This window comes from Panthera pardus, unplaced genomic scaffold (assembly GCF_024362965.1).
Source record: "Panthera pardus isolate Hobbes unplaced genomic scaffold, ASM2436296v1 HiC_scaffold_11, whole genome shotgun sequence".
NCBI lineage: Eukaryota > Metazoa > Chordata > Mammalia > Carnivora > Felidae > Panthera > Panthera pardus.
In genome coordinates this window covers 35613344-35630465 of record NW_026526666.1, presented here as the reverse complement: position 1 = coordinate 35630465, position 17122 = coordinate 35613344, and the positions used below count along the sequence as shown (strand labels likewise).

Sequence of the window (17122 nt, the reverse complement as noted above, 5' to 3'; positions counted from 1 at the left end):
TACTAGTGTAAATGCCTCATTTATTAAAAACATGAATTACTATTTGGGAAAAAAAGTGCAGATGTGCCAGATAAATGTGATTTCTGGTTGATGGAATGTCATATAAAGTAGGTTTATATATAAAAACAACCTTGGCATAAGTGTTTTTGGATTGACTTTGTTGAATGAATCATCATTATCATCAAATACTTCTTGGTCTCTGTGAAATATCCTATTGTTCGTGTGCTTTAATTCCTTTCCAGAAAATGGTAGGGGGTATGTAAAGTAATAAAGAACATAGAAAAAAATGCCAGGGCAGGTTCACTTTTCGGATCCCCATGGTCTTGGATGGAAACGTGATGGTGGGGTTTACCCTCTCTTTGCCATGTTGCTTTAGTAAGCCAGGAAACCAAGGCTTAGGAATAGGGACCTGGGTTTGGCAAGTGGGAGCAGAGTGGAGCTACAATTGAGGTCTTCAGGCTGGATCCCGTCTGCCTTTGAGGGTCATTATCTGAGCAGGACAGGATGACAGTATCCCTAGACAGTGAGCCTGGGTCGGCAGGACCACAGACAAATTTTCCGTACCTTGTGGCCCAGGCCCTTGGGCCATCTGAGTGGCCTGTCTATACTGCTGGGAAGAGACCTAGCAACTCCGCTCTCTTCCTGTCCCTCCTGTGTTTAATCCTCAATATTGTAACACTTCCTGCTTCAGTCAGTAGTGGCTAAGAATCCAAGACAGCATAGGTAGAGAAAAGAAAACATGGTGGTGTGACTGAATGAGATTGATCCAGAGGTAGATCTGATCTCTAATCCCAGATTTGCACTAACTGGTTGTTTACACAGGCAAGCTCTTTTATCTCTCTGAGCTCCTCTTACCTGGTCTTAAAATGATAGGGTCGGACCAGATGACCTCTTAGGCCGCATCCTCCTTTGAAATTCTTGGAAACTATAAATTCCTTTTCAGAATTTCCCTGAAAGGTCCTTGGGCCATCCCCAGGCTCATTGGTAGAACTCTGGCGCCATCTAGTGGTCTAGAGGACTCTTTCTCCTAAAATGCTTTCTGCTCTCAGGTCTCGCCTCAATTGAAGCAAGAGAACAAAGCAGGTTCTGCCCTTCTTTGCAGGAGTGCGGCAAACTGCCAGACCAAGGAGAAACACATATTTAATTTATGTCCTAGGAAGATATTTTGTGCAAACACACTGCTACTTCCTATGGCACAGGCTGCGGTGTGGTGGGCATGTGGTTACAAAGCCAGGCTCCTGATGTCAGGAACACCCAGAGAGGTGCTCTGATAAATGCAATCGGGAGGCGATGTGTTTGGGTTGCTCCCTGTGTGCTAATCTGTTACCCGCTGGTCCTTATGCTTTCGGCTGCTCCCCAGTTAACACTCATTAAGCATGCATGTAGTGCTTCCATCCTGAGCCTTGGCCCTGCTGTCAGAACCCTCCTCCAGACATCTGCAGCAGAAAGAGGATGGAAGGACCCCTTGGGTCTCCTGCTGACCTGGAACAGCGATCCTTCCCATTTGGAAGGTCCCTCTGGACTTTCCCTTTTCCTGACGTTCTCATCTAAATGAAGATCACTTCTGAAGTCAGCCTGACCCCAGGCTGAATCACCTGAGTCATCCTTGGGCTGTGGTGCACTTATCCCACACATCTTGGCATTTGCCAAATGTTGCCATTAATCCCAGAATGACAGCCACTACCTGATGGCTCATCGTTCCTCTCACGGTAACTGCAGATCACCTGGAGCCAAAAGCCCCAGATCTTTTGCTTTTAGTTTCTATATCCTGGCGAGGCAAGTACAAACAGCATTGTTGGTGTCCCTCATACGGGCAAGAAAAGCAAGGACAAAACTGTGTTACGTGACTCTCCCCACATATGCAAATAGGGAGTGGCGGGGTTACAATAAAACAAAGGAGTTCTGACTCCCTGTTCAATTCTGTTTGGAAATTCGTTTTTCATGGTCTCAATGAGGGGCCGTTGGTTCATTAATTTTCACCACAAACACTATTGCGAACCATTAACTGCCTGTACCTTAAAATTTTTTTTAACGTTTATTTATTTTTGAGACAGAGAGAGAGAGACAGAGCATGAACGGGAGAGGGTTAGAGAGAGAGGGAGACACAGAATCTGAAACAGGCTCCAGGCTCTGAGCGGTCAGCACAGAGCCCGACGCGGGGCTCGAACTCATGGAGCACAAGATCATGACCTGAGCTGAAGTCCGACGCTTAACCGACTGAGCCACCCAGGCGCCCCTGCCTGTACCTTAAATAGCTGTGTGTGCATGTGTGTGTATGTGTGTGTTTCCCCTGCCAAGCAAGACAATGTGGTCAGTGGGTAGAGAGACCATTGGGTTGGGGACCAGAAAAGCTGGGTTTTTGATGTGGCCACTGCCAAGATGGGGGGCCTGGGAAGTCACAACTACTGAGGCTTTCATTTCCTTATCTGTGAAATAAAGAGAGCACATTTCTGATTTGGGGTGTGTTTCAATATCTTTAACCCTGGATCTATCCAAATAAAACAATTCAGTGAGGTTACCTTTGCCTAGTAACTAAGTATCATTCACCTGGCTAGTCCAGATTGTTCAGGTGGGTTTATTGCTTTCTTGATTTTAAAGTTTTTTGTTTTTCTTTTCTTCTGAGTGACCTGGCCTGTTCTTGGTACAGAATTCCATTCTCAGGTTATAAATTCCTTTAGGACAGCAATGGCTAATAGGTTTCAACTTGAGCGCCCTTCAAGTCAGTGAGCAATGGCTGTTGGGAGTTCTGTGTGAAGGTTTCTGAGACCATGTTCTAAGGCTCCATGGGATAGTGGTTGGTTAGCCATGCCTGCAGTGGGCATGGGCTGGGGAAATGGGGAGGGTGAGGGCTGTATCTGTGATAGCAGTGAGGAATTTGAGAGGGGCAAGGGGAACCATGCCCCTTGTGCCCAGAGGCACAGAGCTCCTTGGAAGTAAGAGCTGGGATGGGAATCCAGGCCTCTTCCCTTCAAGTTCAGGTACTTCCCACCTGGTCTCCCTCTTTATTGGTTGTTGGCAATCAGGTGCTTAGAAGATGCTTTTTGATGACAATGACGACGATGATGATGATGACACTAATGGCTGTGATAGCAGGTTCTCTGCCCGCGCAGTTGTGTGTACTCCATAGATGTGTTTCTTCCTTTCTGCAGGAGAGAAGAGCGTAACCCTCGACAGGAGATGGGCCAGGTGCCTTTCATAAGTGTTCCAAAGGTTCATGTCCTCCTTTCTCCTCCTGGCCAGTCCCAAGAGAGACTCCTGAAAGATAATGCCTTGCACAAGTGACAGGTAGCAGGTGGAGAGGATCCGGAGGGGAGTGGAGGGCAGGGGGACAATGGGGCCAGCCTTCTTGGCCTCACAGAGGGGCATCTCAGCGAACAGCGATGGCCTGTGGCCTTCCAAATGGCAAAGGCACGGTCCCAGCGAGGTCCACTGTGGAGGGGCTCCCCGCCCAGATGGACCTGCTGTACTGTGAAGGAACATTCTGTGTTCCTTGGCTGGCAGTGAGCACTCAGCCTATCAGCCTCCCCTGACTGCACACCAAGGGCCCTGATGGCTTCCTCAGGGGGCACCCTGGAACTTCTGCCCGGAGCAGATGCCTGGGCTTTCTGTTCCCACAGAGCAGCCTTGCCTGGGGCGGTCTATCAGTCTTTCTCCGCTGGGAGGCAGCCACCTGTCCTGAGCTGTGCATGGAGCCTCCTCACAGGGCCCAGGAGGGAGGATGCTGCCTGGGTGCAGGTGGTCTGGCTCCAGGCATAGGAGGCTGGGGGCCCATCCCGGGCCCTGGAGCCTGAATGCCCTTTTGTTTGCAACGAAATCAATCTACCCTTTAAAAAAGCATCCAGTGGCCAAAGTCCCAGGTAAAAAGCTGTGCTGCTGGGGTGGGGGCGGGAGGGGCAGAATTCCTCAAGCTCTGTGGGCCTCGAACCGTCTCTAGGAAAGGCCTGGGCCTGGCTGGCAGTGTAGATGGGATTCCCCCCAACACACACACCTCTCTTTGCAGGCAGGTAACTCCACAGTGAAGAATAATAACCAAAGCCATGTCTCAGAGCTTTCAGAAAAGGGGCTCTGGATCCTGGCTTCAGGTTTGGGAAAGGCCTGGGTTTCCTGGAGCAAAACGCCGTAGAGTCCACCTCCGGACATCCTCTCCTAGGATCCTCCTTAGGTCAAATGCAGGACCCACCCAGCTCCCACCTGACTCTGATGTCACAAAGTAACAGCCTTCACGGGCCCGAGGCTGACTGGCCAAGAAGTCCAACGATAAAAGAAACCCTGTGGGTACTCACACTCCAAAGTGCCTTGTCTTTCTCCTGCAAGACTATTCCTTTCTTTGCCACCATCGGTTTACATTCTTCAATCAAGGAAGCCCCAAGAGGCCAGAAGCCTGCAACACACGGTATGCTTATTTCCATAGCAGGATTATCGCCACAGCGTTAGTAACCGAACATAATTTGGGTCCTGAGGGAGTTTACTGTCAAAGGTGAACTTGTTCTCCATCGGCGGAGACATGGCCCTAAGTTTCTGTCTCCAGGGATTCCATGGAGGTCCTTGCGCGGCAGGAGCAAACATGCCATTGTTTAGGCTAAGCTGAATCCCCGCAACCTGAGCCATCCTTACTCTCGAGATTGGATATGGACATTTTTGGAAGGATTCCTGATCCAAGCGACCATGTCAGAGTTCTTTCTACACCTGGCCTTCTTTCATGCATTTCTCTGCATTTTATTGCAAGGCAGAGGCTGTCCCTGTGCCTATAAACACTCCCTGCCATCCTCAGGAGGAAGGGTCCTCGGACAAATAAGTGAACAAGGTTTTATCGAATACTACGTTCCAGGCTCTGTGCCAGCCTCAGGGAGTCCTGTGGGTCCTCAAGAGGACTTTAGATATGGGGGCAGGGGGAATCAGTATAAAGTGTTACAGGTGACAAGTTAGAAGTAATTATTGTGTTCAGTGGGGAGGGCACAGAGTAGGAGCCAGTGTTTCCTCTGTGGGTAAGGAGATGAAGGGAAGAGGGTGGGAAAACTCCCCCCCCCACCTGCAATTGTTTTCGAAATGAAAGTCACAACGTGGAGCTCTTCTGTATACTCTTAAATCTGCGTGCCAGGCTTCAGGCCTCGTGGTCCCGGATGTCTGCCTGCCCAGCCTGGTGGGGACCAGCATCTGGGGCATGGGTCAAGTTCTCCAAGTTCCAAGAAGATGGGTAGGACAAGATTGTCAGTATCCTAATTTCCCACAGTGGGAGGTCTATTTGTCCCTAAGAGAGCATAGCCGTCTGAGGAAAGGCCAGTCCTCTGGCATGGTCTTGCCCAGGAAATCCCAAACAGATGTTTTCTTCAAAAGGAGCTATGTTTATTTAAGAAATACTCTAAGTTTGGGCTACAATCAATCAATCAATCAATCAATCGAAGAAGCAACCCATCCATAGCCACAGACCTGAAAAAGGCCCAGGAAATCCAGCTAGGTTTGTCAGCGGGCCACAGAGTTGTGATTTCACATGGTATGGCTAAGGGAAAACAGCTGCCCTGAGCACTTCTGGGCCCGCCTCACATCATCAGTGACAGTCTGGGTTCTCCATGCACCCAAATGCATGATTGCATTCATTCACGCACCCTATCCAGCAGAGTTACCGTAGTTTCGTTACATAGCATATATATTAACATGGAGAAAAATGTCTGCACCACAGACAATAACTCACAGCTAAGGACCAAAGACGGCTTCCAGAATCCTTACCTTGCCAAGCTCACTGCTCAGTGTGGATACAAAGAAGCTCAGTTCTAACACGAAGTATCGGAATTGCAAGGTCAAAGGAGTTCAAGGAGCATGCTCTCCTTTTTGCTATTTGTTATTTTATTTAACTTAGTCTTCCCTGTAGCTTAATGTCCCTGCTCTGGGCAGGCTTTGGGAAACACACATCTGCTCATTGCAATCTCCGAAAGCACTTAGAATTTACAAGCCTTGCACTTTGGTGAAACTCCGTGCTCTTCTAAGGAGCCTCTAAATCAGTCTCCACTAGGGGTTCTGAGGTGCCTTATTATGTCCAATTCGCTCTCTATCCGGATCTTAATGGGATGTGTGAAACCTTGGTGAGGCAGTGCCGGAATGTTTAACGCTCACTGCCCCTTGGTTACTCTGGCCTCCCCTAGACAGAAACTCTTTGTTCACATAGCCCCATCATGTCTCCCCAGCAGGTGCCATCCACGGGGCCATAACATCAGGGACACAGGTTGCTACATCTCAGCAGCCACCAGGTAGAGCCAGGAGCAAAACCTGCTTTTGTTTTTGCTTACTGAAAACTGTGATCTGAGCTGTGTGCTGCATTAAAAAATAATTCGCGAGTTTAAAAGCAGTAAACTATCCACGGCCACAGGTTACTTTTAAGACATGCTCTTTTTCCTTGAGGAAGCTGCACTATCGGTAATGACTCCAGGAGGGAGAGAGGGAGGGAGAAGGGCGGGAAGCAGACCAGGGAGGGGAGCTCCCGCAGCAGTCACTTCAGGCTATAATTTCCAAGCAAAGAAAATGGCTGAGCCGGTTCAGATCCCCTCCAGCCTGGATTGCTTTTCTCTTCAGGGCCGCAGGGCTCACTGGAGCACAGCTCAGCGCCTCAGTGGGTCAGGCCTTCTCCACTCTGCTGGAGGCTTGTCCCACATAAACAACAGCGCCTGTGCCTGACATCTGGTTTTAGGCTGCATCATTATCTAGAATCCTAATCTGTTCAGAAGGGATGCATTATACTCAGCTGCCTGCATTATGCATTTACAGGGTCCCCTCCACACGGCAGACACCGCTCTAGGCACCGAGACCTCAGAGGTGAACCCAACACGGTTGCCGTCATCACGGGGCTGATGTTCTTATGGAAGCAGCCAGACAAGAAACAAATAAACACATTAATATATAATATAGCAGCTGGTAGTGATCTGTGCCATGGAAAGCATAAAGCAAAGGGGAAGGCTATGGGCTGCTCTGGGTGGGGTGGCCAGGGAACGTCTGCTGACGAGGCGGCCCTTTGAATAGGGAGTCCTGAATGGAGAGCATTTCAGAAGGAACAGCAGGTGCTCAGCAAAAGGAAGAACCTGGCAAAGAGCACGGCAGACACTAAAACCAGCTGCTACTGTTAAGTGCTTACTATGTACGTAATCGAGCACTTTACATACACTATGTGCTGCTTTAATGCATTGTCTCATTTAATTGTCACAACAGTCCTATGACCCAGGTAGAATTATTCTATTTTACAGACAGGAAACAGAAGCTGAAGGACGACCTAATTTGCCTCAGATCACATAGTTAGGACATGGCAGAGTTGAGGCTTAAGCCTGGGTCTGGTCTCAGTCCAAACACCCATGTTCCTAACCTTTAAGATATCGTGCCCTATGCTGCTGTAGTGGAGAGCACTCCCAGACCCACAGGGTTTAGTGTGGAGGAAATACTTTTGACTGCCAGCTGCATGGAAGATGCTTTGCTCATCATGCAAACCGCTTTCTTGTATGATTGTTTTCTCTCTTACTTAGAAACATTGTCCAGACAAAGTTGCTTTTTGGGTGGTCTCTTGAGTCTTTGCTGCTTCTCTATTCTCTTTTTTTTTTTTAATTTATTTATTTATTTTTGAAAGAGACAGAGACAACATGAGCCAGGGAAGGGGAGGGAGGGAGGGAGGGAAGGAGGGAGGGAGAGAGAGAGAATCCCAAGCAGGCTCTGCGCTGACAGCGCAGTGGGGCTCGACGCGGGGCTTGAACCCACAAACCCGTGAGATCATGACCTGAGCCAGAATCAAGAGTCAGACGGTTAATTGACTGAGCCACCCAGTCGCCCCGCTGTTTCTCTTTTACAAGGCAAATGTGGTTGCTACCAGGATGCCCACGAATGCCGCTCTGGTTCCCACCTTTATTCCCGGGCTTCCTAGGGGTGCCACAAAGTTGCAGTGCTCTTTCAAGAACCTGGCATGTGGAGCTCAAAAGTGTAAGACTGCTTTGTTCTTACGTTAGCCCTGAGATCAGAAGTGATTATCAGAGGACAGCCATCTTGGTGAATGCCTCATCTAGCAGAACCACATGGACACAGTGCGGTTTGGTAGAAAGAATACCAATTTGGAATCAGTAACTCTGCAATTTTGCAGAGTCAGACCAAAAAAAAAAAAAAAAAACCAAAAAACAAAAAAACATCTGCCTGATCCTGAGCAGATAAATCAGTAATTTTCTCAGAGCCTCAGAGTCCTCATCTACAAAACAGGAATGATCATGCCTACTTCTTTCTACCCTTTTCAGCAGTGACAAGAGAGTATCCCCAGGAGAATATGCTTCTCGTGAAGGAGCTCCTTCATCCTTCCCCAGAAGAGAAGAGAAAACACAAACAAAGAGCTTGGTGTGGAGCTCAATTCCTGTCTCCTAGATGTGAAAAGCCTGAAGGCTATAAAATCGCCCTGGAATTCATCCACACCCAAACAGTAGTTTTGTGTGTTGGCTCTTCTACTGCCTTGGGGAGGCAAAGCAAGGTCACTGAAAGATCTCTCTCCAGGGGCGCCTGGGTGGCTCAGTCGGTTAGGCATCTGACTCTTGGTTTTGGCTCAGGTCGTGGTCTCACAGTTCCTGGGATTGAACTCCGCGCTGACAGTGCAGAACCTGCTTGGGATCCTCTCTCTCCCTCTGTCTCTGCCCCTCCCCTGCTTGTGCTCTTTCTCACTCTCTCAAAATAAATAAATACACTTTAAAAAATCTATAAAAAAAAAAAAAGAATAACTTTTAAAAAGACAGAAGTGGAATTGAAAGCACCCTGAGTCCAGATGAGTGAGAAACCATCTCAATAAACACATTTTGGGTTTAACAAGCCCAAAATGACCCCAAATACAAATATGCATGGGGTAGCTGTGGATGTGATTAGTGGTTACGGTATGGATTTTAAGCCAATCCCTTTGAGTTCGGACGGTGGCTCGGCCACTTACTAGCTATGTGACTTCAGGTGACTTAATTGCCATCTCTGTACCTTTATTTCACCCTTTGTAAAATGGAGAATAGTAGTACCTACCCCAGATTATTATGAAATTTAATAAGCAAACGTGCACACACACACACACACACACACACTAGTCCCTGACAAATTAAGCAACATTTAAGCTTTGGCCATTATTATGAGGAACAGACCAGGTTTAGGGAGGAAAATTCCAGGCCGTGAGAAAGATGCTATCACTTAATTATCCAGGGAACGGCATTCCCTAGGGAAAGCAATCCAAAGTGTACCAGGAAAGGCCACTCCGCTCCGTGGCTGAAGATGCGTGGTGACTCTTGGTTGGGTGCGGATGAAAGCGCCGCTCCGGTCCCGGAGAGTAGGAGGGATGTTAAGTGTATGCTGCATTGTCGTTAATTAATTTCTCAAGGGCTGCAGTAATCAGGAGGCTCATTAATGTGTTTCAGCCTGCCTTTCATTTAGAGAACGAACGAGCAGTAAATGTAAATGCAGTGCACTTAGAAACCTTAGAAATCGTTCCGTGCTGTAGTAGGAGGGGGGAAACCCTGCTACGTCTCTAAGGAAAAGAAAAAACCCACAAGGGCTTCTTTAATCACATGAGAGAGGAACAATTCCAACCCAACAGCAGCAGAAGCTCCCTGTGGCTTTTCAAAATATTATCATTTGGACCTGGTTGTCCCTTTGCTCTTGTACAATGTTTAAAGATGCCATGCTCTATCCATATTTATACTCTCCCCAGCAGGGCGCTTAATCCTGACAGGCAGATTCCAGGGGCCAGGGCTTGGGTGAGCCCCTGCAAAGGATCCGCCCTAAGCTCACAGGGATGCATGGCGGAAAAGGTCCCCAAAGGCCCCCCCTACTGGAGGCTTAGCTGTTGTGTCAGGTCGGGGGCACAGGCCAGTGGCTTCTCTAATTCTTCGAGGCCAACCTCAGGGTCACATGTGCCTTCTTCACTCTAATCTTGACCTCCCCTGAGGAGATGTTTGAAACTGTGCCAATTCCTTCTCTGAGTAGTGAGCATGTTTCCGAAGAGCCCTTTCACGGACCTGGACCTCTTCTTCCCCAGCTATTCCTAGTAAATAAATAACGTGCGTAGAACCGCGCCTCCCTGATAGGAAGCCCTCTGTAAGTGTTTATTATTCTCATTGTGATTCTTATTGTTAACTGCTGGCAGACAGCGAGCCACAGGATTTCGGGGATTCTGTCCCTCCATTTTTCCACACTGGGCTTCCTCATAATAACTGCTGTACAGGTGGTCACAACCCACCATAGCATCTTGGATTGTGACTTAGACCTCCGTCCTCCCTCTTTCCCCATCCTCATCTTTAATCCACTTAGGTCGGTAACACCTATTCTCATTTTTACCCTCCCCCAGTGTGCAGAAGAGGGCCGGGCCTAGGTCTACACGGCATCTCTAGAGTAGGACATGTCTCCAGTGGGCATGGAGGTTAGCCCACGGAAAGCAGAGGTTCCCATGGAAAGGGATGCCAAGTAATCTGTGACACACCACGCTCCTCCCTGGGAGTCACTTCACACCCATATAGCCCCACTTCCCCCTACCCCTATCTCTCCCAGGGGAACCTGAACATAAGACCCTCACTTGGGACCCCAACCACCCTTTCCTCTTCAGTTCAGTTCAACAAGCATCTATCGAGCACCTATTATGTGCCAACCTCTCTGCCAAGCGCTAGGGATACAAAATGAATAAGACACGTCTCTATCCTTAGGGAGCACAGAGTCTAGGGTTCAGTCACACCCAGAAACGCCACTGCAATAAATGGAAGCACAGAGGAATCTTCCTGAAGGAGATGGGGCCTGACTTGGTCATTAAGGACAAGAGTCTGAAGGAAACGGGTGATGGGTGCAGTTTTACAACTTATTTGCTCCTTCCAGTACTTGCCCAGAGGGAGCCTCCTGAGAACACTGAAGAGTCGAGCCTTTATAAAGATCATGGTTTTATACTCTGGTATTCCAAGATGTTCCCGGCCGTATGAGATTCACGTTGCTCCTTGGTTAAACGAATTCGATAACGGATATCTAATCTTGAGATATGGGGTCGAATGTTTATAGGGTGAAAATTTCAATCTCTACTTTAGTTCCTAATCTATAAATAGAGTTTTTACTTCTCTTGAAATTCTTTCTCTACCATGAAGCTTTCCTATTAACAAGGGTTTGTTGCTGCCTCCTGCCCTTAACCCCCTATCATGCAGTGCCACAATTGGGAACATGCCCCAGCATGTCCTCGGAGGACATAGTCCTATTTATACACGTGTGGGTCTATATCCCAATTATGGCCTGGACCTGGGTCAGCTTCTCGGATGCAACATGAATCATGTTACAACATAAAGAAGAATCTTAGTTCCAGGCTTTGACATAAATTGGGTCAAGGCTGAAGCTCAAAATGTTTATTGCAACATCTAGTTTTAAACCCGAATCATGTTTCACTTTTAAGATTTTTTCCACATTTTGGGGGCCCTGGGTGGCTCAGTCAGTTAAGTGTCCGACTTCAGGCTCAGGTCATGATCTCACGGTCCGTGGGTTCAAGCCCTGTGTCAGGCTGTGTGCTGACAGCTCGGAGCCTGGAGCCTGCTTCAGATTCTGTGTCTCCCTCTCTCTCTGCCCCTCCGCTGCTTGCACTCTGTCTCTGTCTTCCAAAAGTAAATAAACATTAAAAAAAATTTTTTTAATAAATTAAGGTAGAACGTCAGGAAAAAGAATATATGCCACAAATAAGAAATAAAAAGCAGATACTAGACTTAAATCCAAATACACTGAAAATTACATTGAATATAAAGAGTCTAAACATGCCAATTAAAATGTAGAGATTGTCAGGGCACCTTGGTGGCTCAGTCGGTTAAGTGTCATGATCTCACAGTCTGTGAGTTCAAGCCCCGCATTGGGATCTGTGATGATAGCTCTTAGAGCCTGGAGCCTGCTTCAGATTCTGTGTCTCCCTCTCTCTCTCCCTGCGCCTGCTCACACTCTGTCTCTCTCTCCCTCCCAAAAATAAACGTTAAAAAAAAATGTAGAGATTGTCATAGGGTGCCTGGGTGGCTCAGTCAGTTAAGCACCTGACTTCGGCTCAGGTCATGATCTCACAATCCATGGGCTCAAGCCCCGCGTTTGGCTCTGTGCTGACAGCTCGGAGCCTGGAGCCTGCTTCCAATTCTGTGTCTCCCTCCCTCTCTGCCCCTCCCCTGCTCATGCTCGGTCTCTCGCTCTCAAAACTAAGTAAACATTAAAAACATTAAAAAAAGATGTTTGCTACATTTTAATGATTTTTTCTAAAGGTGAAATAAAACAAAGGGTAAATTGCTTACACATGCTCTACATCTGGTAAGTTCTCAGTAACGTTGTGTATGTTCATTATTATTAAGAGATAGTTCTGCTGAGGACTCAAGTCATTAATACCTCTAGAGGTGGACAAAAGTTATCTGCTATGAGAAATAAGCTTGGCGTTTTCTTTATGTATATTACGTTGGTCTCACTGAACTCTCGTATTGTTCTTTAATGTTTTGTGCTTACATCTGGGCCTCCTAATTAGACTAAAAGGAGTGTGAGGGCAGTGATCTTAGATTTCTATTTTATTTCCCTCACAGCACTTAGCACCATTCCTTGCAGATAGCAGACACCCAGTAAATATATCTCTATGCATTGATTGGCTCTACAAGGCTCTCCAAATGAATATTAAAGTACCACATATAAAATATAAAATACCATAATAGTTGGCATCATCCGCTCCACGGTCCCTTTCGTTGTCACTGCTTCTCAGCTCAGGAAAACGAGTAGGAGGAGGGTCCTGGGTGAGGTAACAAATGCAGAGGACTGTAAACTATCCCGGCTGACCGGTTCACACACCTCAGCTTCTCACTGTGTCTCTTTCTCACACTATCCACTGTCCCTGCGGGCTCCTGATCGTCGCTGACCTCCAGGCTCCCGGGCACCAGATGCGGCACCAGCTTATTGCACTAAGGTGCAAACGACTTCTTCAAAGTTCAGGAGAAACCCTGGAGAGGCGGCCTGCCTCCTAGGTCACCCGCAGCAAGCCAGGGCAAACTGGGTTGGCTCCGTCCTCCCTTTCAAATAATAGGCCATTCAGTCTTTGGGAGAGAAGTGAATCAGCAACCCCAGGGCCATTCTAGCGGCCCAAACGGCTGCCAGCTGGACAACCCGCTTCAAACAACCAATTAGTATGAGCACCACAAGTTGATTTGAGCAAATCCAGGCAGCTCTCCGCGCAAAAACTAGAAGGGCCCACATGTCCGCGTGGAAAATGAAGTTGTTTCACCTTCCCTGGCACGGTTCCACTCCAAGGAACAAGCTTTATTTCTCTCAAAACTTGGCTTCCCTTGACTTGCCAGATGAAAAATGATGTGAAGTTATTGAAATCATCTGCTAAGGGAAATGAATCCAAGCTCAGTGAAAGAGGTTTTGCTGCCAGCCTGTCTTATAAGCAAAATAGAACGGTGCCACCAGGTGAAGACAGTGATTATTTCAATGAGCAATTGTATTAGATGTAGAAGGTAATGAGGAATAAAGATGCTGGACCCAGCCCAATGGTTTGCTACATATGCTTCTCTTTCCTGTTCTAAGGTAGCAAATGAACGGAGTGAGTTCAGCTGTGGGGTGATAGAGGCTTCCCCCAATGTGGACTGACTCACAATTCATCATTCGCTGCCCGATGAAGAGACAGCACAACCCTGGGGAATCCGCAGACGTGAGATGCCAACAGTGCCTGTCCCACCCTCGATCTAATACTGCCTCTGGTACACAGTGACCCTGGAGGAAAATGGCAAGCCGTGAAGTGGGATGGTGGTTAGGGAAATGACAATTGACAGACATTTTTAACTTTGTTGCTGAAATGAAATAAGGAAATCCCAAGGATCTGGAGTATTTTTGTTCAACTTCATCTTAGGCCATTCTTTTGATTTTAAATAAATGCATTTCTGGAATGGGAGGAAGGAAAAGAGAGGGGGTGGGACATAGAGTGACAGCAAGGGCCACCTTGTTCTGGGAAGACATCGACCAAATTGGGTTAATCTGGCAGAACAGACTGAGGCAGCTGATAGTCTTTTTGCAAATGTGGCACATTTGAAGTTTCTGCTTTGATTAGTGCCTCTCCGTGTTATCTGAAAAGCCTATCGCGAAAGCAAAAACTGACAGTATTTCAAGGAGTAATTGACAATTCCTTGATTAGAGTGAGAGATTTAACACACATTTCTTAGTAATTGATAGATCAAACAGCCAAAAATATTCAGTATAGTTATAAAGATTTTGAACAACATAATTAACAAGTGTGATGTGAAGGACTTATATAGAGCACTGCACTCAACCACTGGAGAATACACTCTCTTTCCCAAAGCACATATTACATTTATGAAAACTGATGATGAATTAGGGCATAAAGCAGTACCAAATTTTCACAAATTTCAAAGAACCAGTGCCATAACATTGCAACACAATTAAGTTAGAAATCAGTAAAACTTACAACGTAAAGTCTCTACACATCTAGAAATTTAAAAGCACACTTAAAATCCAGAGATAGAAAGCAGCTTGTGGTTGCCAAGGGCTGGCAAGAGAGGGGAATGGGAAGTGACTATTTATTTAACGGGTACGGGGCTTCCTTTGGGGGTAATGAAAACGTGTTGGAACTCGATAGAGGTGGTGGTTGTTACAACACTGTGAGTGTACTAAATTGTACACTTCAAGTTGGTTATCTTTGTATGGATTTCCAAGTCAGTAAAAAAAAAGTGCTCGTTATCTCCGTGTTTAAATCCTAACCAAAGGATACATGGGTGAGACTTTTTCAGGCTTTATACCTATGACATGTACATTTTTTCTGTACAGTATGTATATATGTTTATATTTTCTGTGTTATGCTTCAATAAAGAATTTAAGAATGAAAAACATCAACTGAACGAAATAATATTATAAAGTTTGAAAAATAAGAACTGCATGACACTATACCCAAAATTTACGGTAAGCAGTGAACTCACTCAGATCGGGGAAATAAGATGTGGCAAAGGGTGATGATGAGGTCTCCAAAGTACACATAAAAGAAGACACACAGCTTTTAATGTTTCTTTGGAAAAAGAAGAAAGGTTTAAAATGAACAAGAAACGCATTAAATGTAAGAAGGGAGAAACTAACAGAATGTTCCCAAAGAACGTAAAAAGATGGAAATAATAGCCTTAAAGAAACAGATAACAGATACAATAATGATGATCAACAAAACCAAACACTGGGTCTTGGAAGAGACTAACCCCTGGAAAGATTGAATAAAGACACAAATAGGGGCACCTGGGTGGCTCAGTCGGTTAAATGTCTGACTTCGGCTCAGGTCATGATCTCAGTTTGTGAGTTTGAGCCCTGAGTCAGGCTCTGTGCTGACAGGTCAGAGCCTGGAGCCTGCTTCGGATTCTGTGTCATCTTGTCTCTCTGCCCCTCCCCTGCTCATGCTCTGTCTCTCTCTCTCAAAAATAAATAATAAACATTTAAATAGATATATGTAGAGAGAAGGCATATATAATATTAGGAATGAAAAAGAAGAATACACAAAGATCACAAATATAATAGAAATATAAGATAGAAAAACCTTATGCTAATAACTTTGAAAATGTACCTTTTAAATGGAAATTCCCCCCAAAATACTTACCAAACTGACTCTAAAAGAAACAGGGCATGCCTAGGCGACTCAGTCATTTAAGCACCCAACTCTTGATTTCAGCTCAGGTCAAGATCTTACAGTTTGTGAGTTCAAATTGGGCTCTGCGCTGACAGTGAGGGAGCCTGCTTGGGAGTCTCTCTGTGCCCCTCCCCTGCTCATGCTCTCTCTGGCTCACCCTCAGAAACAAACAAACAAACATTAAAAAAAAGAGAAAGAAATAGACTGCCTACATAATCAGTAGTAGAAATCTTCCCATGAAAGAAATCCTAGGCTTTGAGAGTTTTACTTGTGAGTTCTAGGAGACATTTCAATTACAGCCTCAGATTATAACCAGCACATTAAATAAGTAGGATTCATGGGATGCAATCAAATAAGTGGTTGTCTCCTACTGTCCCTTTAAATCTTCTCAGTGAAGGTAATCCTTCCCCTGACACTGGATGAAAACTCAGGCAAGCCCCTTGACTTTTAAGGTTATTAATGAGTAATAGAAATGTCTCTATTTACTTATAGACACAAACCCAGACTCAAATTAGTAACTTAAAATGACCAGTACAATATAAGATAGGCTTTCGGTTTAAAAGTTAGGATTTCTCGGGGCGCCTGGGTGGCTCAGTTGGTTAAGCGGCCGACTTCGGCTCAGGTCATGATCTCGCGGTCAGTGAGTTCAAGCCCCGCGTTGGGCTCTGTGCTGACAGCTCAGAGCCTGGAGCCTGTTTCAGATTCTGTGTCTCCCTCTCTCTGACCCTCCCCCATTCATGCTCTCTCTCTGTCTCAAAAATAAATAAACGTTAAAAAATAAATAAATAAATAAATAAATAAATAAATAAATAAAAGTTAGGATTTCTCTTCCCCCAACTCAGAGGCTGTGGCAGACTGACCACCTGTTTTGGGGGAAGGAAATGGAGTCAGCGTCTTCTCTTTTTCTCTCCCCCTTTCTCAGTCACCCCCACCCCTACCCCACCACCACCACTGCACCATCTATAAGTCAGGGCCCAACAAGAGACTGAAAATATACCAGCAATTTGAGAAAAAAATTAATGTAAAAAATTAACTAAACAGAAGTCACTAACCAGGTGACTGATGAGACAAGAAGAAACTTCTAAGGTATCTTTAAGTGTCACGATTTCAACAGCAGCTACCATCCCCAGGGCTAAGGGAGTGAAAGAAAGATGTTAGCATTCTTGAAACTTCAAAGCATAGACAAGGAAGCCTGCAGGGCTGAAACTCTGGACCTTGAGGAGGAAGTGATGCTTGGTTGGTGCTGGTGTGTCTGAGCTCAGAGAAGGAGCCCATGAGGCCAGACTCAAACTTTGAAGAGTATGTGGCCCTGTCCCGGGATAGAAGGGGTGGATGTGAGGAGCCTGGCCTTACAAGTCTTGTTGAAACTGTGAATGAACTGGCTGCTGTCATGGGAGGAACTGCCCCTGATGGGGTCAGAAGCTGTGACACTCACAGGGACCAGACAGGAAGGAGGCAGGGAGGAGCACAGCCCTTCTGCTCCGC

The 17122-nt window shown here is 46.3% G+C and overlaps 1 long non-coding RNA gene across 1 annotated transcript; it reads right to left on the bottom strand.

Annotated features, from left to right (window-relative positions):
- Positions 1-2130: 2130 nt before the first annotated feature.
- On the bottom strand, positions 2131-13425 carry LOC109246189 (uncharacterized). Its single transcript, XR_002071255.2, has 3 exons — positions 12670-13425; positions 4284-4381; positions 2131-3255 (listed from the first exon to the last, which is right to left on the bottom strand). It is a non-coding gene; the product is annotated as an uncharacterized LOC109246189 (long non-coding RNA).
- Between the last annotated feature and the right edge of the window lie 3697 nt (positions 13426-17122).